Here is a 22,220-nt window from a genome sequence, read left to right as displayed (position 1 = left end):
TCGATTAGATTGAAAAGATTGGTGCAGAAATTGTGGTTGAGAATGTGATAGAAGAAGGAGAGATTGTTAAAGAAAATGTAGAGCATGAGATCCCTGTGGTTGAACAGTCGACTATATGTGAAGATGCTGTGGTTGACAACACTGAGTGGGAAGATCAGCCAAACTGGAAGGAAGGCTGCGCTCAGTGGTTTGTAAAGACGAAGAAGCCAGCAGTACCGACGATGTTCAAAAAGTCGTATAATATAAAGGGATATGCAGAATCAAAGAAGGGAATCATATGCTGGTTGTACGATGAAGAGTTGAAACTATTTGTGATCAAACGTTACGACGGCATTCAGTACTTCAAGAAGATGTTAAGATCCTTGAATACCTTACCGGAGTGTGAGGTGAAAGACTTAGCAAGACTGGGGCTGATAAACAGAAGTGATGATAACATGACGAGAGTAATTGGGAAAATTGTTTGGAAGGAGGCCATTAAAGATAAAAAGTTTGAACTTCTGAAGCCTCAGAAAGGGAAATTAGTAGAAGACAAAGATAGAGGGATGAGGGCAGACGGCAAACCATGGATGGTTATGAAGTATAAACCAGTCCGTCATTTAAAAGAAGTGCCGATGAAGGTGATGCCCAAGAACGTCTTGAAAGACTTGAAGTGGTGGTACGTGGATTGTGAAACTGCTGAAGCGGTCATGGAGGATGAAGATGAGCAAGAGATCATGAGAGTGTATGATCCTATGCACTTAGTCAATCTGTCTCAAGCTGACTTGCAGGTACTACATGCTAAGAAGATTTTCTACATTCCTGCTTGGAAAGAGGAAGCTAAGAAGTACCAGAAGTTGGTTTCTGTATGTGTTAGACAGGGAGTGCATGCTTGAAGAGATGAAGAGAGAAGACGAGAGATTACAAGACACAAGCTTTGAAGATCAAGATATGAAGCTACTGCCAAGGGGGAGTCTGTTGGTACATAAATGTCAGTAGTTCATAGTCTAGCGTTTGTAATCGAGTCTGTAATGTAATTATGTTTAAGTTTATGTTTATGTATGTAAGCGAAGTTGTCAACAAGTTCGCTTAGGCGAACTTGTTGAACAAGCGAAGTTGTCGACAAGTTCGCCTAGGCGAACTTGTTCAACGAGCGAAGTTACTGACAACTTCGCCTGAGGCGAAGTTGTCGTGTATTTATATAGCCTACGGGTTTACGGTTAAGGATAGTAGTTTTGGTTAATCACGTGTAATTCAGTAAGTCTATAGACGAGAGATAGAGTCTGTAATAGACGTGTTTCAAGTTATATTATATAACGTGTTCGTTTGTATCGCGTGTGATTGTTTTACGTATTCTACGCTCGTAACTACCTACGCAGGGATTCCGCACCTACGTAGATAGCGATATCCCGTGTAAGATCCGTTCGGGAACCTACAGTCTTTTCGTCAAGTTTTTGCTATTATTTTTCTTGAACGGGAATGATGGTGGAAACATTATAGTTTGTTAAATTTTTTCGTTTTTTATTTATGTTTTGAGTTATGAATTTTTTATTATTTTTCTTGAATTTATTTTTAAATTTTTTTTATGTTGTCACGAATCCTTCTCACACTTCTCATTTTTGTCTCTCTTTGTATTTAAACTTTACCCCTATTTTTAAACTTTACCCCTATTATTAACGTTGAAACCTGGAATATTAAGATCAAACATGATCAACTTTAAGATTAAGGCAAAGCTAGATGCCACTCAGAATTTGTAAATTGAAATGAAAAGAACATTTATAGTAGATGTAGTTATCTCTACAGCTTAGACTTAACTCCACCCTACCTAGCAACCTACAATGAGCACCATAGGCTTAAGCCAGTTCACATATTCAACACATTTTTAATAGTCTTAATTTCCAGATGTAGCCACTTGAGCAACTACATATCCTGGACACATCATATAAATGATATAAACCCATTCATACATTCTATTTTTCTTTTTGAGGTCTTAAGCCTAGCACAACATGAACTAGCAAGGTACTTATTCTTATCCTAAACTCTATACCTTACACTTACAAACCATGAAGCATAAAATTTATGATTTAAAGTTATGTAAAAAAACCAAAGGATTAACTTACTTTTGCTTGATTGAGATCCACCTAATTCATCTCTTTTCAAATTATGGTGCAAGACACGACAAGAAAACTAAACTTCTACCAGCAACAAAAACACACATTGTAAATCGTTTGGATGTTTCTATGAAATATAAAAGGAACTTAAACAAAAAAAGAAAACTAAAATGGGACATATAAGCCATTATTTGTGGCAAATCAAGCTTACACAGCAACAGTCCAATAATAGAAAAGCCCAAAATAATGGGGTGGGTTTGATGTTAAGTAGAGGTGTATAAAAAACCAGTTTGGAACCGCTTAACTGGAAACCAAACCGAACCGGTTTGTTTCTAAAACCTGATTCTACCAAACCAGTTTTCAAACCGAACCAAACCGTCGGTTTGTATAGCGGTTCGAGTATCTCATAGCCAAACTGGTTTTTAAAACCATTTTAAGTCGGTTTAAAACTGACTCGAATCGGTCGAGATTAGTCTGGCTACTTCTATGCTTAAACCGGTTTCTAAACTCAACCGATTTGACCCAAACCGGTTTTGAATATGCAAAAACCAAACTGGTTCGGTTTGTAAAAAAACCTGTTTTGGACACCTCTAATATTAACCACTCCCGGCCACGAGACCACACCACCAACACGACGTCAATGTCACCTAGGAGTTAACCCGACAACACCGGTCAACGATGATGAAGATGGAGTGGCTAACTGTTGCGTCATCGGGTAACACCATCGATAACAACTCGTAGGTAATGGTCATCGATTCGGCAGACCATCACCACACAACCACGACCTAGGATTTCGATAGGATCCCGACAACAATCGGTGGAAAACTAGTTCGATTGAAGCACAATTAGGTTATATCTTGAGTTACAAAGAAGAATACATAAAATAAAAAATAATTTAGGTTTATATGAATACCGATTTGAATCGATAAATTAAGGTCAATTGGTTGAATTTCAGAAGAAGGGATTGTATAACATCGGGATTTAGGAGGTAAGAGCATTCTCATCCCATTTCTCATCCTTATCTCTATAATTACACTAAAAAACAATACATTTCTCTCTCTTGTTCAATTAAATAATATTTTTTTATACCTTTATCATTACAGGTTTCTCTCTACTCTACTCACAACCAATCCAACAAATATTAAAAAATAAATAGGGGCAAACAATGTTTCCCAAATGTTTTCCTAAATTTACAAAAAATCACTACATTTCTCTCTCCACCCTATAATTTACACTCACAATCACTCATAACCTCACCCTATAATTTGCAAACTCCCCACACATAATTATAGGAATGGGATGAGAATGCTCTAAGCCGAAACGTGCCTGATAAGAAGAAACAATAGACAGACAATTATGAATGGCTAAACAAACGGTCCAATAAAATATTTGTGGTGCCAAACTTCTTCTCTATACTAATTAGATAATTTAGGCGCAAATAGTACATTATTTAGTTTTAGGGTTTGATTGCCTTTTACCAGATAGTGGGATGGTTGAACCATTACCAACGATAATATTTTGTAAAATACCAAAATTAAAAAGAAACTTGAAGTTACCCGGGTTATTTTTCACGTGAGACGTAGCACCGGTGTCCATCATATGTTGTTCAAAGTTTTTGCATGTATTTATCTTGATATTCCAGAGTGTTTTTTATTTTTTTTATTTATGCCTTATTACCCACACAACGTGACTAACCATGTGGACCACGCGACGATCAAAGTAATTACAGGTGTACACGTAATTATCAAAATCCTCGCATGAAAATCATAGAAAATGCGGTTGTGTGAAATAACTCAGAACCTAGAGTAATTTTGGATAATGGTACAAATGCAATATGGTAAGGGCATGGTTGAAACGCCATTGGCAAATCCAATACATAAGTACATTGCCATACTTCACATTTTTAGCATTTTTCGGGTCACTCGAAGATCTTTGTTATTTTATTTTTTTTAAATATAAAAAAGTTTCTGAACACTTTTGTTTTACTAAAACGACTTCATGTTGTAGTTTGTTTCTTTTTCTTAATTTCTTTATTAATTTTGGATGAAATTAAATTCTGTAATATTCGTCAATTTTTAAACCTGAAATTTGACCTGTTTTTAAAAATTTTGTTTTGTACTTCGGATATCCATTTTTATTAACAAAGTTGGATTATTCATGTTCATTATGTTATTGTTATAGTTTGTGCTAATTTATGATGTTATTACAAAGTTATAAACTAAATCGCAAATTCCATTTCATATATTTTATACATTTATCGTATTAAATCAAGTCCAGTGTTATGTTATGCAGAATCTCAAAAATCTACCAAAATCTCCATGCGTCGCGGAGGGTTTTCCTTAAGAATCACGACACGCATAGAAGTCCAAAATTGTGCCGGGACCAAAATGGCCCACACGTCGCGAGGTCTAAACCTTGGATCTCCTTGATGCGTGGCAGAGCTTGTTGTTTCGTTTTTCATTGATTAATCTTCCATTAACTAATTTTAACATCAATTTAAACGATTTCATATGCTTGTCAACTCATTTTATTGAGATAATAAACATGTCTTAACTTCCAATTATTCGTTTCAACTCAATAATTCAATTAATAAAATTTAGGTTATTTAAGACCCTTTAACCAAATTGATCAATTTAAATTCTTTTGAATCATCTTTGGCTCAATTTCTCTATAAATAGAGCTCATTTTACCTTTATCCCAACTTGGCCACTCTCCGGTTCACAAAAATTCTCTACTCTTGATTGTTTTTGTATTCTTGCTTAAGTTTGACTTTCAAAAGTCAAATCATCAAGTTTCAAGTCTTCATCTTTTGTTCTTAATTCATAGATCGGGTAATTTATAGTTTATTTAACTGTACTTTTCCATCGTTTAGAATGTGTTGCTTTTGTCAAAAATTTATTTGGTTAAGGTTCATGTTCATTAATATGCACTCGGTGCGCTTATTTATGCGACCATTCAGTCAAAGTTTGGTTATTTTACTTATTTAATATTCAAAACTAATTCTTCTCCACGTTACAAACCAACATAATATTTATGTGATGACAGAACCAAACCCGGCATAAAGTTAAACACAAACCACCAGCGTAAAATTGTCATCATACTTTTTAGACATGTTATGGATTTTCTCAAAACGAGTCTATATGATTAAAACTATATTATAACTCATAAGTTTATAAACAAATAAAAACAACTCACTTAAAAGTTTTACCGTGCAAAAGACTCAAAATCATTTTATAGAGACATATTTTTTGTTCGAAGGATTTGAAACTCCAAGCAACCAACCGAAACTCATGCTTCACTATTTATTTCTCCACTCTTTAATACATTTCAATGACCCTAGAACTATTTCATGATTTTTAGGATCTCGTGTTGAACCGAACTCCATCGGTTCACTAGCTTAAGCGCTAGTTTTTGCTTCCACTCGCTTAACTTAACATGTGAGTTTTCATAACTCATTTTTCCGTACTTTTACATTTTGGGGTTCAACACATTACAAAGTTTCATTGTTATTTCATGTTTGTAAACCAAATTCACATATGTGTCTAACATGTAATTGTTTCATATCATATTACTTGTGAATTATGTGATTACGTGCTAGTTGTTTACTTTTTGATGGTTGGTACTCATACACATACGCAAACACAATTTCGTAATGAGAGGGTCCGACGGGACGTACCTTTGTCACCTAATTCTTCAACTTATGTTGAAACGCACCGTTGGTCTCATCTATTACTCTTTGTAGGTTGAACTTGTATCAATGCAAACACGGGGGTGGGGGGGGGGGTGGGTGTTCTGTAGTAATTTTTGGTTTATGTCAAAGAGAACAAAAATATCATGTATTTATTTTCTTTTCCTTTATGATTGAGACACAACATCATGACACGTGAATTTCAATTTTCATATTATATACCTATGCAAAACCGTATGAACTCTCACCAACTTTATAGTTGACAAAATATATTATTTTAAGCATGCAAGAGATTGAAATTTGATTTGAGAATTGAGAAAAGACATATTTAGAATTTTAGGATATTATTAATGAATATTGTTTGTCTATCTTGAGGTATTGTTATTTGATTTTTAGACAATTGTGTACATGTAATTCGATGAAATAAATTAAATATTGTTGTCACTTCAATAGTTTATTCGTGCTATACACAATTAACGTACCGTCCTGATGTATAATCCGCCTAAGGTCGGGGTGTTACATTTGTTCCCAACGATCAGCGGCTAACAAAACCTTAACGCCATTAGTTGCATGCCACCGAAAAAACAATTTTTTTGTCCGAAAAGTTAACCTTTTATAATCTTAGATCGGACATTAGAAACATTTTTCTAGTACAAAGCCATAGTTATTCAGGTCGTCGGAACCCTAGAACCACCGTCAGTCAATTGGCGGAATGACGGTGCTCAAGTGGTGGTGGTTGATTGATAGTGAGCCAGTTGGTAGTGACGTTCAGGTTAAGTTTTCCTGCGAAAAATTTGGGTTTTCTGAAAAAAAAAGAAACAAACAAACGTTTTACCTGGTATCCAAGTTCCACACTTGTTTGGAGTCCCCGATAACTCTCCCCATATAGAATATAGAATCTATACTATATAATAAATAAAAGCTTTCTCATGACACATTCTCTTATGCATTCTTATTCTTTCTTCTCACCTCTCTCCTATTAATTATACATACATTTTATTATTCTTTTTGTATATTTTTGTTTAATGATATCTATAATTGTTTTTACAAAACGTATTTTATATTTAAAAAAAATGTTAGTTTATTTATAAAACATTTTTATAAACTGAACATTTTCATTATTCAACGTGTTTATTGTCGAAAACACGTGGATCTGTATTTAAATCGGACTCGCATTCTTTTCACCTGTAATCGTAATATCTTTTTTTATCCATATTTTGTCGATCAAAGCGTTATTGATTCTCCTATATTGTCCATTCTTCAACTAATTGAACGTTTTCTTCTATTGATGGTTGGTTCGTATTGTTTCGATTTTTACTTTAGTTGCTACCATATTTTTAGTGTATTATCTAATGTTGTATCGAACGAAGTATTTAGAGATTTATGATTTATTTTTAAGTTTGTGAATAATAGCTATATAATTTAACTTCGTACTTACTTTATGTATTACTCAACTTTATTTATCAAAAGTTATCACTTACAAAATTTAAATTGTCCAACCCGTTTAAGAAACGGGTATATAACCTAGTAATATATAATGTGGTCATTTGGGCTACTTCAATTTGATAGTGCTACCTGTTTTGGAATAAATTTTTAAATGAAAAGTATCAATTTTAATAAAATAAATATTCGATATGACACAGTAATAAAACTATATAAGTTGGCAAATTTAAACTACAAATAAACATACAGTTAAACAAGAAACGTATATAATATGCAACTGATTTTGGCCACAATAACAATTAAAGCTCACTCAAAATCAATTGAGCACCAAACTGAGGTTGCACAGTGACAATGGTATGCGGAGCGTGCGAGTACGACGGTGAAAGCTCCAAGGAGAAGCGTCTTAGAATCATAACAAGTGCGAGTTTTGTTTCTAACGTAGCAAAATTTTGTCCAACACATATACGCGGTCCCCCACCAAATGGGAAATACGTAGCTTGACCCTTGCTTGCCTTCGACACCCCTTCAGCAAATCTTTCAGGATCAAACTCCTTCGCATCATCACCCCATATGTCAGGGTCGTGATGTAAAAGCATCATGTGCAACATAAGCATTTACCCGGATGGTAATGTTAAGTTTCCTATTTTAATTTCTTCGTGAATCATCCGTCCTAGGGCTGTAAGGGGCGGGTATAACCTAAGTACCTCGTGTAAAATCATATTAATCTGCAAAGATTTAATTTGGTATCAAAGTAGGTTTACATATGTGTTGGTAATTGGCGGCTTTAATCATTAATTTGAATAAAAGTACTCAAGCGTTCTTATTTTGGAATGTTAAGAGAGACTTACAGTTTTTAAATGACTTAATCCGTCGATATCTGGTTTTCTATCTCCAAATGCTTTTAGAACTTCATCTCTAGCACGATCTTGCTAATTCGTGTATTGGCCCAACAAAATCATCATCCAAACAAGAAAATTTGTGGTAGTTTTTTGTCCTGCAAAGTAGAAGAGTTTGCACTCTTCAACGACTTCGTCAATGCTAAGTCCAAAACTGTTATTCCCTTGTTGCTTGATTTCTTTGTTATTCGAATCCAACAATAAACCCAACAAATCTTCTTTAGTAATCTCTTCGGTTTCCTTTAATCGTTTATTAATAATTTTCTTTATCGAACTCTTCACTTCTCGGTCGATCTCCTTCATCCTTCTAATTCTTTTAGTAGGCAAAAATCTATAAAATCAAGAAATGGGTTGATTTGTGAAAAAATGGGTTGATTTGTGAAAAAATCTGCTTATCAATTCATTAAGATCTACTGTAATTACACATTAATGATAACGTTCACTCTGTTGCCAGCACAAGCCATCATTTCCACTGCCACCATAAAAGCAAATATAGTTGGTTAACCTATTTTATACGCGTATTTCTCTAAAGCAACCTATTTCAAGGGGAGCTTATTTAGATCAGAAGCCGTTGTGACTCGAGCACAGTTATGACTCACCCATTTCAACCCAACCATTTTGCAAGACTTAACTTTTAGTTACTTTTACACCGAGTAATGGTGCAACATAATAATGAAAATGGCGGGACATGATAAAGACGCACAATGGGAAAAAAGTACTCACCGGGATCCTGGAATATATATTGATTGTGCAGCTTTTATAACTAGCTTTGCTTGTTCGACTTGGAGTTCAAATATCCTTTTTCCTTCCTCATAGCTGCTACCAAACGCTGTTCGCGAAATAACATCACTGGTCATTGTTTGGAGATGAGGATAAACATCAATCTCACAAGAATTTCCTTTTGTCATCCCCTCCCATTTGTTGATCATCTCACTGCAACTAATGTAAAAGGCTGGTAGCATATGCTACCAAAAGAAACATTATAAAAACAAAAGGTCAGTTTTGATATTTCGAGATCAATGAGTTTAAACAGATTCAACACGCAGATGGAACCTTGAGTTTCTCAACATGGAATGCAGGGTTGATGATCTTTCTATGTTTGCCCATCGATCTGCATCGGCATCTGCCAGTCCTTTTGCAAGCATCTTTGTTAATGGATTCCCTCCTCTTGGCTTTTGAAATTGATTATAATTAGCCAATATCTGTCTTATTAATAGAGGATCTGTTATATGCACCGTAGGTCGTGGCCCCATCCAGGTAAAGAATATGCTACCTATATGAATGTTATAGCAACAAGTATTAAAATTTATATGCATATGTTCTTGTGTAATTATATATTCAAACATATATAGATACATATATGATGACGGGGGTAGCCCAAGGAAATAATAAAATGGCTGGAACACATTAACGCTAAAAAGGTTAAAAGGTTAAAGGCTTCGTTTCCCGCCCAAATTTATGTAAACAAGTACGTGAACAGTACCCACGTGCTACAGTACGATGTCAACTCACTGATCAAATCACTGTTCCCACTGAGCAAGGGACATGCTCAGATAAAGTATTATTATTTTAATCATGGACCAACGGTCCAAAGCTTCCCGCCCACAAAGGTCAACCCTCTAAGCGAACTGGAGGTCAATTAGTTTGTACACTGGATAAAAGGCTCAGTCTTTCCTTCTATATAATGAGAACTTAGCCATAAACAAGAACACACCAAGATTGGGGCAGATAACACCATCTCCCTTATCTTCTCTTCTTCTTTGAGAAATATGCTCTTAGCTTATTTCTTTCTTACTTTAATGTCTTCATAGCTTCACCAAGAACATCATTCCAAAACCGATTCCAAACACCACGGTTCTTGATCATCGGTGAACTATAGCAACCAACAACAAACTAGTGAACCTCCTTCTACATTTTGCAAACGTAGAGGGACACCACGACCTGTGTTAGGTTAACTTGAACCCTTGAAGCTTGTTAGCCTAACAGTCCATTCACTATCATTGGTCTTATCTTTGTTGTAGCAACAAGTTGGCGCCCACCGTGGGGCTACGCCGCTTACTTTATCATAAAGACCAGTAGTGTAGCTCCATCACCATGACAGAAGGTGAATCTCCCGAAGAAGTTAACCAAGTGTCAAGAACACCAACACCAAGCGCCGGTCAAGAAACTCCGACAACAACCTCGATTTTCTCCACTCCGGGAGGAACCTCGACGGAACCTTTGTTCCTCGAGTTTTCACCTTTTCGAACTCCGACTCCTTCACGATCTGGGGTTCCTTCTCCTCATGCAGGAGTCAAGAACACCCCAGAACGTGTCGACTTGACGATGGAAGGTGTGTCACGGCATTCCTTGCAACTAAGACATCTTCTTAACCGCCACGTGAGCCAAGAAAGAGAAAAAGGGATAAAATTAAGGCTGGAGTACGACGACGATGAACCCTCACTGTCACTCGGACGTCCACCTTCCCCTTTAACCAGCTCACAACCTGCTGCTTCACATTTAGAGGCTGGTCCAAGTGTAACCTGTCAACCCTTTAACCCATCTCCCTACACCTATGGGAGACCAAGCCCAACGGCTTTGACTTTGTTCACTTCATAACCCCTTGGACACGAAACCACTCTCGACCAAATATGGCAGTCACCAGCTTCAAGTGTCCCCCTACAGCCACTACATGGGAGCAGGCCATGTCGGTCTTACCCTTGGCTCGAAGTGCCGCAATGAGCACTCCCATGGGAACAAACCAAATAGCAGCAACCCCTGAAAGCCTTCAAGGCTTCAACCTCATGCCTCAGATGATAGCCCAAATGATGGCACACCTCCCTTGGACCCAGCTCATCAACCAAGCATTGGGTACTCACCAGGGAACGACGAGTCATAATACAATGGTAGATGAAGACCTTGCGAAACCTTACAAGCCTGGCAACCTTTCTTGTTTCTCCCAGCAAATTGCCGATTATGACTCCCAATCAAAGATCAAGATGCCACCCCATATAAAAACATATGATGGGATCGAGGATCCCGAGGACCATCTCCAGGTCTTCACTGGGGCAGCCAGAATTGAAAAATGGTCCCACGCTGAATGTTGCTTAATGTTCATGCAAACATTAGTCGGATCAGCCAGGATATGGTTCAATGACCTTCCTGTTCAAAGCGTTCGAAGCTTCGATGATCTGAGCAAAGAATTCTTGGCCCACTTTTCACAACAAAGGAGGTATGTCAAGGATGCCAAGGTCATTTTCCAGATAAAGCAGAAGGATGATGAAAGCCTTTGAGACTTTATCGAAAGGTACAAAAAAGAAGGGTTACAATATGTGGGGGCTGACGAAAAATTGAGGGTTGCAGGCTTCATGAACGCCATCACCTCCATATACCTCACAAGGGACTTTAACAAGTGCCTACCTAAAACCCTTGAAAAAGCTCTTGAGCGAGCTGAAGCTCATATCCGAGGCGAAGAGGCGGTCGATTTCAAAGAACAAAGAAAAAGAGCTCCTAGTTGGCGAGGCAACAGCCCCAACCGAAAGAAAGGGAACTACAACCCTTACGATAAATACCCAAAGAGTTCAGATCAACGAAGGCCTGAAGGTCGGAACCCTCCAAGTAGAGAAAAGACTGTGAACTTCACAGCCTTAACCAAAACCCCTCAGGAGATCCTTGCCACAGAAGAGGTGAAACACAACTTCCGACCTCCTCGACCATTGCCCAAGAGCAAGAAAAACGAAAACTCAACCCAGTTTTGTGATTTTCATGAAGAAAAAGGTCACCACACCAACGATTGCTTTCAACTCAAGAGAAGAATCGAGGAAGCCGTTAAGTCTGGAGAGTTGGCTCATTTGGTGAAAGGGGTCAAAGACAAGATGGCTGAAAGAAAAAGCAAAGAGGTAAATATGGTGAATATAGAGGATGGTGTTTCATGCAAACGACAACGCTTGGAGGCTTGGGAGCTTCAATGTGTCTGCTTCCCACCACCTCAAGGTAACTTACTCTCAAACCCTTTGGTGGTAGAAGCAAACATGGGAACACTCAAAACAAGCAAAGCCTACATCGACACAGGGGCGGCCACAGAGATCATGTATGAAAGGTTCTTCAATCAACTAAGAAAAGAAGAACGTTCAGAGCTTCAATCCTTCCGGTCTTCTATAAAAGGTATCGCCGATGTACCCTTGAAGCCTCTAGGCCAACTAACCCTTGATGTCTGTTTTAGTGAATGAAGGATGAAGAAAACCAAACCACTCACTTTTGTGGTTATCAACATACCTTCCAACTATGATGTGATCATAGGAAGGCCGGGACAGTGTGCGTTCAACATGATTTTCTCAGTTGGTCAAGGTGCTGTGAAGTTCCCAACTGACAGGGGAATCGCAACCCTTCAACCTTCCCAAGAGATTTACACGGTTGAAGGGGAGAGTTCAAAAAGTGAAAACGAAGAACAAGGCTTGATCATAAACCCAAAGTACCCTGAACAAAAGGTATGGGTAAACACAAACCTTTCTAAAGAAACTCTCTCACACCTTGAGAAACTTTTGGTATGTTACAACGATGTCTTTGCTTGGTGCCCGGAAGACATGACCGGCATCCCTTGAAGCATTGCAGAGCATGAGCTAAAAATACCACCTGACGTCAAGCCTGTGTCCAAAAGAAACGGAGCCTGGCTCCTGAAAGAAGCTTGGCAGCATGCCAAGAAGTTGAAAAGCTTGTACAAGCTGGGATCCTACGTGAGGTCAAGTATCAATCTTGGGTGGATAATCCAGTCATGGTTCGAAAGCCCGACAAGTCTTGGAGGATGTGCATCGACTTCAAAGACTTAAACAAAGCATGTCCAAAGGATTGCTATCCCTTACCCGAGATGGACCTCAAGGTTGACTCTTTAACCGGTCATCCTTTTAAGTGTTTCCTTGACGCTTACAAGGGTTACCATCAGATTCTCATGAAAGATGAAGATGAAGAAAAACCGCTTTCCACACGGAAAGGGTATCTTCTGTTACCAAAAGATGCCCCTTGGCCTACGAAACGCCAGTGCAACCTACCAACGTTTGATTGACAAAGCATTTGCTAGCCAAATCAGCAGAAACTTGGAAGCTTATGTCGATGATCTAGTAATCAAGAGCAAAACCAAGCATAAAATGCTTGAAGACATACAAGAAACCTTCCAAAGCTTGAGAAAGATCAACATGAAGCTCAACTCGGGAAAGTGCTCATTCGGATTCGAAGAAGGCAAGTTTTTGGGACACATTGTGGGAAAACAAAGCATAAAAGCTAATCCCAACAAAGTCAGGGCTGTTCTCGAATCCAAATCTCCACAAAGCAAAAAAGAAGTGGAAAGTCTGAATGGAAGGCTTGCAGCCCTGAAACGTTTTACCTCCAAGCTTGCTGAGAAGTCCCTACCCTTTTTTAAAACGCTAAAGGGTTGCACCAACAAGAAAGATTTCAGGTGGACGGAGGAAGCAGAGGAAGCCTTCAACCAAATGAAACAACATTTGGCTTCACTTCCAGCTATTGCAGCCCCTGAAACAGGAGAACTGATCTCTGTCTATATCTCAGTCGCTGAAGAAGCATTAAGCGCGGTTCTAACCATCGAACGAGACAAAGTTCAGGTACCCGTTTATTTCTTTAGTAAAACGCTAAAACTGGCAAAGATCAAATATCCTCTTTTGGAAAAACTTGCTCTGGCCTTAATTCAAACGGCCAGAAGGCTTCGAAGGTACTTTCAAGCACACCCTATACAAGTAGTCACCGACCAACCTATCAAAAGTGTGCTTGAAAAACCTGAAAATTTAGGCCGATTAGCCAAATGGGCTGTGGAACTAGGTGAACATAACATCACCTATGTCCCAAGAAAAGCTATAAAAGCCCAAGTATTAGCGGACTTCATTGTGGAAATCCCAAAGCAAGTCATTCCTAAAATACACACAACTGCCCCTGAACCTTTGGACCCTGAAGCCTGGAAGCTTTTTACCGATGGGGCTTCCAGCATCGAAGGGTCAAGAGCTGGGCTCGTTTTAATCAACCCTGAAGGGTTAGAATTTACATATGCTCTTCGACTTGAATTTCAGACCACCAACAACGAAGCTGAATACGAAGCATTGATCGCTGGTCTGAAGATTGCCAAAGAGATGAAGATCCAAAAGCTACAAGTCTTCACAGACTCGTTGCTTGTTTCAAGTCAAGTCAATGATAGCTATAATGCAAAAGAGCCCAACATGAAGAAGTACCGTGAAAAGACAAAAGGGTTAATGACCACATTTCAAGAATGAACTATCAAGCAAGTCCCAAGATCAGAAAACAAGAGAGCTGATGCCCTAAGCAAGCTAGCATCCCTCACTTTTGCACACCTCACCAAGAAAGTACTGGTGGAAGTGCTGAAAACTCCTTCAATTCAAGAATTGGAGGTTCAAGATGTAATCACTGAAGAAGGTCCCAATTGGATGACTCCCATAGAAAGGTTCCTCAAGAATGGTGAGTTACCTTTGGACCAGACTGAGGCTGAAAGGGTTCGAATCAAATCAAGACAGTATGTGTTGCAAGGAGAAACGCTTTATAAAAAGGCTTACCTTGCACCACTACTAAGATGTGTAGGCCCCGAACAAAGTCAATATCTGATCAAAGAGGTTCACGAGGGGATATGTGGAGCTCATTTTGGGCCAAGAACGGTGGTCGCAAAATTGATGAACCTCGGATACTTCTGGCCCACCATGCACCGAGATGCAACGGAACAACTCAAGAAATGTGAAGCTTGTCAAATTCACGCACGGTTCCCAAAAGCCCTAAACACGATCTAGTCCCCATCTCCTCGGCTTGGCCCTTTCACAAGTGGGGGATGGATATTGTTGGTCCATTCCCACTGGCTAAATGTGGGGTAAAATTTTTGACTACTTTATCAAGTGGCCTGAAGTCAAACCACTTGCAAAAATAACGGCCAAACAAGTCATCGACTTCGTATGGGAAACCATCATTTGCCGTTATGGGCTGCCAGGAGTGTTGGTAACGGATAATGGGAAACAATTTGCTGAGAAGCCTTTTAGCACATGGTGCAAAGAATTCAGAATCACTCAAGTGTTCAGCTCAGTCGCATACCCACAATCCAACGGCCAAGTTGAAAGAACAAACAGAACAATCGTTGAGGGAATCAAATCAAGGCTGGGAAGGCATGACAACAATTGGCTTAAAGAACTCCCAAACGTTCTCTGGGCAATAAGAACAACCAAAAAAACAAGTCACAAACGAACGCCTTACAGCCTAGTGTTCGGATCGGAAGCTGTAATCCCGGCCGAAGTCGGAGTTGTGACTCAAAGAACACTCAACATGGACCTCGAATCAAACAACAATGGGACCATGTTGAATTTGCAACTCCTCGAAGAAATTCGTGATCAAGCCGCGATACAAGAGGCTAAGTACAAACAAAAAATGGAAGCTTATTACAATGCAAGAGTAAAGCATGAACGCTTCAAGCCTGGAGACCTTGTACTCCGAAACAATGAGGCCAGCAAGAAAGAGAATCAAGGAAAGCTCGGCCCAAAGTGGGAAGGACCATACACAATCCTCGAAGCTCACAAGGGTGGATCCTACAATCTGACCGACTTAGAAGGAAAAAAGCTTCCAAGACACTGGAACGGCAAAACCCTTAAAAGGTTCTATGCCTAGTCAAAACCTAAGAATGTATTTCAAGAGATGTATAATTCTCCTTTTTGTGAACAACAACCTCTTGAATGAATGATAAACTTTTTGTCATAACTTGTCTTTACTATCCTATAATCAGGTTGAGAACCTAGCAAGAAACTCCATGGCAAGGGCCATGTAAGGGGATGAGCTCCCAGGCCACATCGCTCAATAGGTTCAAGGGTTAAATGGACCTATATAAGGGGTGAGTTCCTATATCAATACAACTCCATGAGACTTAGAAAATTTTTTCAACTAAAACTTGTCTCATAGACAGGTCTGAACAGCCTACACCAATTCTTTCCTTAAACTTAGAAAAATTTTACGAAACAAAAACATACACTAAGTAGTGATACAAAGGATAGTCAACATGTGCTTTATACCTAATGAAGCCTTGAATCAAAAGTGACTGCAACACTAAAACTTCTTAAGGAAAGTTAGCTAAAATTACATCAAACTAACAAGACAAGCAACCAAAACACAATACTTAGAAAATTGTGAGTCATAAACAAAGCCTTAAAAGGCCAATATCATCCATGATATGCCATTCAGGCTAAAACAAAGGAAATCACAGGGATTCCCATTAAAATGTTCTATGGGCAATAAAAACAACCAAAACTGAACAAACCCTCGAAGCTTACAAGCCTTGAAGCCTTTAAGCAATAAACAAAATGTGTGTAAAAGTCAGAAGCCCTTGAGCTTACCTCTCAAACACCTCTGACTTGGAGGGCTGATGACGGGGGTAGCCCAAGGAAATAATAAAAAGGCTGGAACACATTAACTCTAAAAAGGTTAAAAGGTTAAAGGCTTCGTTTTCCGCCCAAATTTATGTAAACAAGTACGTGAACAGTACCCACGTGCTACAGTACGATGTCAACTCACTGATCAAATCACTGTTCCCTCTGAGCAAGGGACATGCTCAGATAAAGTATTATTATTTTTATCATGGACCAATAGTCCAAAGCTTCCCGCCCACAAAGGTCAACCCTCTAAGCGAACTGGAGGTCAATTAGTTTGTACACTGGACAAAAGGCTTAGTCTCTCCTTCTATATAATGAGAACTTAGCCATAAACAAGAACACACCAAGATTGGGGCAGATAACACCATCTCCCTTATCTTCTCTTCTTCTTTGAGAAATATGCTCTTAGCTTATTTCTTTCTTACTTTAATGTCTTCATAGCTTCACCAAGAACATCATTCCAAAAACGATTCCAAACACCACGGTTCTTGATCATCGGTGAACTATAGCAACCAACAACAAACTAGTGAACCTCCTTCTACGTTTTGCAAACGTAAAGGGACACCACGACCTGTGTTAGGTTAACTTGAACCCTTGAAGCTTGTTAGCCTAACCAGTCCATTCACTATCATTGGTCTTATCTTTGTTGTAGCAACAATATAAAACCACTCAACAACATTTAAGGTGTGATTTGCAAATCATATTTTGATACAACAATTTTTTGTTATAGAAATTTCGAATATGCAATCAAATTTTCAGTTAAAGGGGGATTGAAAGGTTGTCACGTTTCATCTTTACCAGTAGAGTAGATAAGAGGAATGCGAAAAAAGTTTATGATATGAACGATGGGTTGAAAACTTTAATTTTGTGTGTATTTAGCATAGGGTTGAGTTAAAGGGAACACACGATGTCTAATATCTAACCCCACACCGTTTAAACGACCATTCTGACTAATAATTCTCAATTTTTGACTTTTTTTTATTTTTGACAAAACGGCCGTCTCAATGTTTTATGTACGGTCGTTTGACGATGTGAAATTAAATGGGGGTGGTGTAGCTAGTAGCCATAGCATGAATCTTAATTAGAAACAGTTTAAGTTTTATCTCAAGCAGTCGATCAAGCTCGACAAAAGCATGCTTTAACGCGTATGACTTTAAGCTTTAGTGGATGGTCAAACTATAGCTAGCTGCTACACCATCCCCGTTTGATTTCACAGTATCAGTCAGTCATTCACAAAACACTCAGACGATATATTATTTCCACTAAACTTTGAAAATTATTAGTCAGTGTCAATTTGAGAAGACTTAGGTAGGTACCGTGAGTGTGTGTAGATTTGTAGTAAAAAGGTATGACACGTGGAACAATGCTTTCAGTTAGTTTGATGGGTTTAAGTTTGGCCTCAGTGTTCATGTGCACCATCTCTTTCAAGTCTCCGAACAAAAACCAGTAAGGAGTTCCGTTCAGCCCTTGCCCTCTGAGACTCTTCTTTATCGCCTTCGGCCGCAACCAAACCCACTTCAAGAATCTCCACCCGTATATTATTATTTTTATTGCCACCACCACCACTACACCAAAGCACACCGCCCTCATCATCACTTCCATTTCTTGATTTCAATATGTAATTAAAAGTTGACCAAATGAATTAGGTGATGTTCAATAATTATTGGTGGATAAGTTTCACCAAGGTCCCTCATGTTTGGGCTATTATATTTATGGTTTAACTTGGTGGAACTTATCAATTTTTTGTTTTTTAAAATATAAATACTCTACGATTACTAAAGTAGAACAATATATATTGTAATATTTAAATTTAATTCGATTAAACACATAAATCATACTCATTTTTCTTCTGTTTAAAATAATTTTGACATAACTTATTCAGTTATTCGATCTAGTTAAGTTAATATGATATAAATCATATCTTTCTCATAAACACACGAATCTAATCATGATAAACCCGGCATGAACATGACATGTTTAGTTAAACGTGCACATGGAATCGATCTGAAACTAACGGGAAACCAATTAAATTAAACCAAACACGCCATTTTTTAAACTATAAACATGTTTTATGTAAGTTATGCAAAACCGTATAAATTTTGGATCGTATAGCAAATACAAACATAATATATGCAAACAATGGTAATTCCAATCTCCAAGGACAAGAGTTGTATTTTAACTCTTAAAGCTAAAAGTTAAATATATAAAAGCATGGCACAATACCCACACAAATCATACATGTTAGTTCCACGAGAGCCATAACTACTTTTTATTATAATTATCTTTCAAATATATTAGATAACTTATACATCACTAATACTTTTCTATATCATCATATATTATATGTAACACATAGGACATAATATATAAATATATTATTGCATATTTGGTGATGATAATGCACTTCTAAATATAAACAAGTTGTTTAAATCCGTATATTATGACGGAGACTTGGAGGGAACCTTCTTTGGTATCATTTCGGTATCGTTAAAAAATATTTTTTTGACTCAAATTGATATTTCGGTATCGGTAAAAAAATATTTTTTTGACTCAAATTTATAGTGAAAATGATGAGGTTAAAAGTGAAAGATTTCAAATTGTAAGAGTCCAAAAGTTTGTGACTAAAATTGTAAGACAATTTTTTTTTTAACAAAAATTGAAAGGACAAAAGTAAGTGTAAGGGTTTTATGATGAAAATAGAAAACTAAAAATCTTGTGCTAAAAGTTAGAAAGTCAAGGAAATGATGTTGCTAACTATTTTAGTACATAAAAAGTTGTGTGGTCAAGTTAATACATAAAAAGTTGGATGTCAAAATTTGTTGTATAGATGTACAGTGGCAGATTCAAGAATTATTTTAAGTGGGTTCATTGTGTTTTTCTGCTTTAATTTTAACGACTAAAAATAAAAATTTTCGGGTCGGTTTTCCAATTATCACCTAGGGATGAGATTGTTTTTCTGAATACCTGTACCCGTATATGTTCAATACTCGTACCGGTACCTGTACATGTACCTGTACGTGTTCAATACTTGTACCGGTACCGATACCTGTACATGTACCCGTACGTGTTTATTGTGTACGGGTATGAGTATCCAAATTTACTAATTATAGGTACGAGTACTTTAGGGTACATGTACGGATACAGATACGAGTATTACATGTATTGGTAGTCGTTTAGAATATGTAGGGCTTTTATTGGTTTCCAACACTCATTACTTAACTTTCAAGCGGTATTTTCAAAACCTAATATATATTAGTTGAATAAGTTCCTTCCCGATCTATATGTATATTCATATATTGTGTATTCGTATATTTTTATTATATGTATGTGTAATTATGTATATATCATTAAATAACATGTATTAATTTTCTCTCTTATTTTTTAATATAAATTGAGTAAGCAATAAACAAAGAAATTGGAAAGATGACTAGCAAAGATTAAATGAATATTGTCTTTTTTTGCATAAGTTAATTTTGTTTTAAACATTTTGATAAGTTTTTTTTTATACTTTGTTTGTTTTGGTATTCATTACTTGATTTTAAATGGATTTTATATTATGGTTAAGTTCTTTCATGTTTAGTTTTGGTGTTATGTTAAGTTTGTGGTATTACGGTTTTGGTTGTGGTATTACGTTTTGGTAATATAGATAATTGATTGTCGGTACCGTACTGTTACATATACCTAGCTTAGTGAATAGATTTCTAAAAAAAATGAACAAAGAGGTACCAAAGCGAGTACCGTATCCAAAGTACATGTATCCATACTCGTACAATAAAATTCGGGTATGGTATGGATACCAAGATTTACTGATTTTAGGTACGAGTACTTTCAGTTACAGGTACAGATACGGTCCCGATCTCATTCCTATTATCACCTAGGGACAAATGTAGGGCTTAAAAAAATAACTTATCCAGTGAGAACGATTTAAGGTAGTGCTTGATTCATAATGTTAAATTCTCACAATAGATTCAGTAATAAATACAAACAGGTAATCGAACACAAGAGAAGGAATCAATGTTGGATAAAGACTTGAACCATATTTAGTAATTAAAAAATAATAGGAAAGAAAACGGATAAAAAATAGGTACACTTTCTAAAAACTCTAATGACTGATACATAACATATTTAAAAATAATAAAAGTGTAAACAAGTTTTCGAGTAAGCTTGTAGGCTTTTATCATTGTCGAGCAGACCTTGTAAACCATAAGTATGCTTGGAACAGTTCTCCAAGTAAGATTTACTTAAAATATTTTCCTAAGAAAATATTCTTCAAGCAGATTTCAATCTTCATGATAATACCAAACTTTGCTAGATACTATCCTACGAGCAAACTTGTTCTTCATAGATCTTTTCAACCTTTTGTTACTTAACTTATTAGAACAAGCTAAGTGTGCCGGTGTAGCTAGCTCGACGTTGAACCTTGCTCGTTGGAAGTCCTTCAAATAATTTCTTCAATAACTTCCTTCAAGTGTGCTTGGACAACTGTTTATTATACAACCTTGCTTGTTTCAACAAACTCCGTGGTTTTCAGCTTGCTTAAGTCAAGGGTTTGTCCAAAAGCAAACCTTGCTCGACATGAAGAACAACCTTGCTTGATGAAGTGCAGTTTGCTCGAACTAACACTTGAAGAATGATAGAAGATAACTTTGCTCGAAAGTAAAATACCTTGCTTGAATAAGTTCTAGACTTGCTCAAAGGGCCAAGTTTGCTCTATTCCATACTTAGCCATTTCTTGAGGAGGTTAAGAAGATTCCAATCTTTCCTTTGTCGAATTTGATCCCAATACGTACCGGCGAAGTGGTTATCGTTCTCGGCACATGGTTGAGGACTGAGTTTATACGAGTCATCGATCTGATGTGACTCATTAATTTATCAGAGACGGATACTGGCATGTTGTTCAAGAATAAGATTCTTTTTGCTTACGTTAAAGATTATGATCGTGAAATGCAATTCCAGCATGGTGTTCGTATTTGTCACGCGTTTGGAGTTCATAGTTGTTCAGATTGGAAGACGAAGTGGTCCAGCTAAATTAAAGACAAAGAGCATAAGACGAGGGGGAGTTTGTTAGTACACCGTTTTGTCGTCTCGGTCTTTGTATTTAATTGTAGTTTATTTATATTAATATAATGGGCATTTTGGTCTTTTCACTTATCTATTCGTTATGTAATATGTGTTCATATGTTAAGGATGTTTAACGAATGAACTCATACGTTATATTAAATGTCCATTCGTTAATGATGTTTAACGAATGGACCTAATCGTTATTTATATGTTACCATTCGTCATGGAATGTTGACGAATGAGGTATAACGAATGAGTCATTCGCTATACTGTTTATTTACATTAGGAATGAAGACGAATGACTCTCGTTCGTTACAGAGTGTGTAACTAATGGACTTCGTCTTCTATATACAAGTTGTTCCTAATGCATAAGTTAACAAGTGTTGATAATTATTTTCTGTGGGTGCCAAAATCACCTCTCACACACACACTTCGTTCAATCTAACATATCTATCACCTATTACATATCAAGAACTAGATCCTATATCGTATATTGTAATGAATTGATTCATACATAGCACAATCAAGCTCTCTCAATTTTTACCATATCGGAAAACAACCCAACCTAAATTTGAGTTCGAGTCCGACCGGATATGAACCACTCGCTCAAACTTGTTTCAGACCGTTTTTATTTATTTATTTTCTTAAAAGC

At 37.2% G+C, this 22,220-nt stretch overlaps 1 pseudogene across 1 annotated transcript; it reads right to left on the bottom strand.

Annotated features, from left to right (window-relative positions):
* Window positions 1–7,493: 7,493 nt before the first annotated feature.
* On the bottom strand, window positions 7,494–18,109 carry LOC143556671 (cytochrome P450 CYP72A219-like; annotated as a pseudogene). Its single transcript, XR_013139414.1, has 5 exons — window positions 17,824–18,109; window positions 9,168–9,387; window positions 8,838–9,079; window positions 8,067–8,445; window positions 7,494–7,943 (listed from the first exon to the last, which is right to left on the bottom strand). The product of XR_013139414.1 is annotated as a cytochrome P450 CYP72A219-like (transcript).
* Window positions 18,110–22,220: the final 4,111 nt, after the last annotated feature.

This window comes from Bidens hawaiensis, unplaced genomic scaffold, assembly GCF_021521415.1.
Source record: "Bidens hawaiensis isolate Kalapana, Puna unplaced genomic scaffold, B.hawaiensis_p1.1 tig00018668_1, whole genome shotgun sequence".
Lineage (NCBI taxonomy): Eukaryota > Viridiplantae > Streptophyta > Magnoliopsida > Asterales > Asteraceae > Bidens > Bidens hawaiensis.
This window is presented reverse-complemented; position numbering and strand designations above follow the sequence as displayed.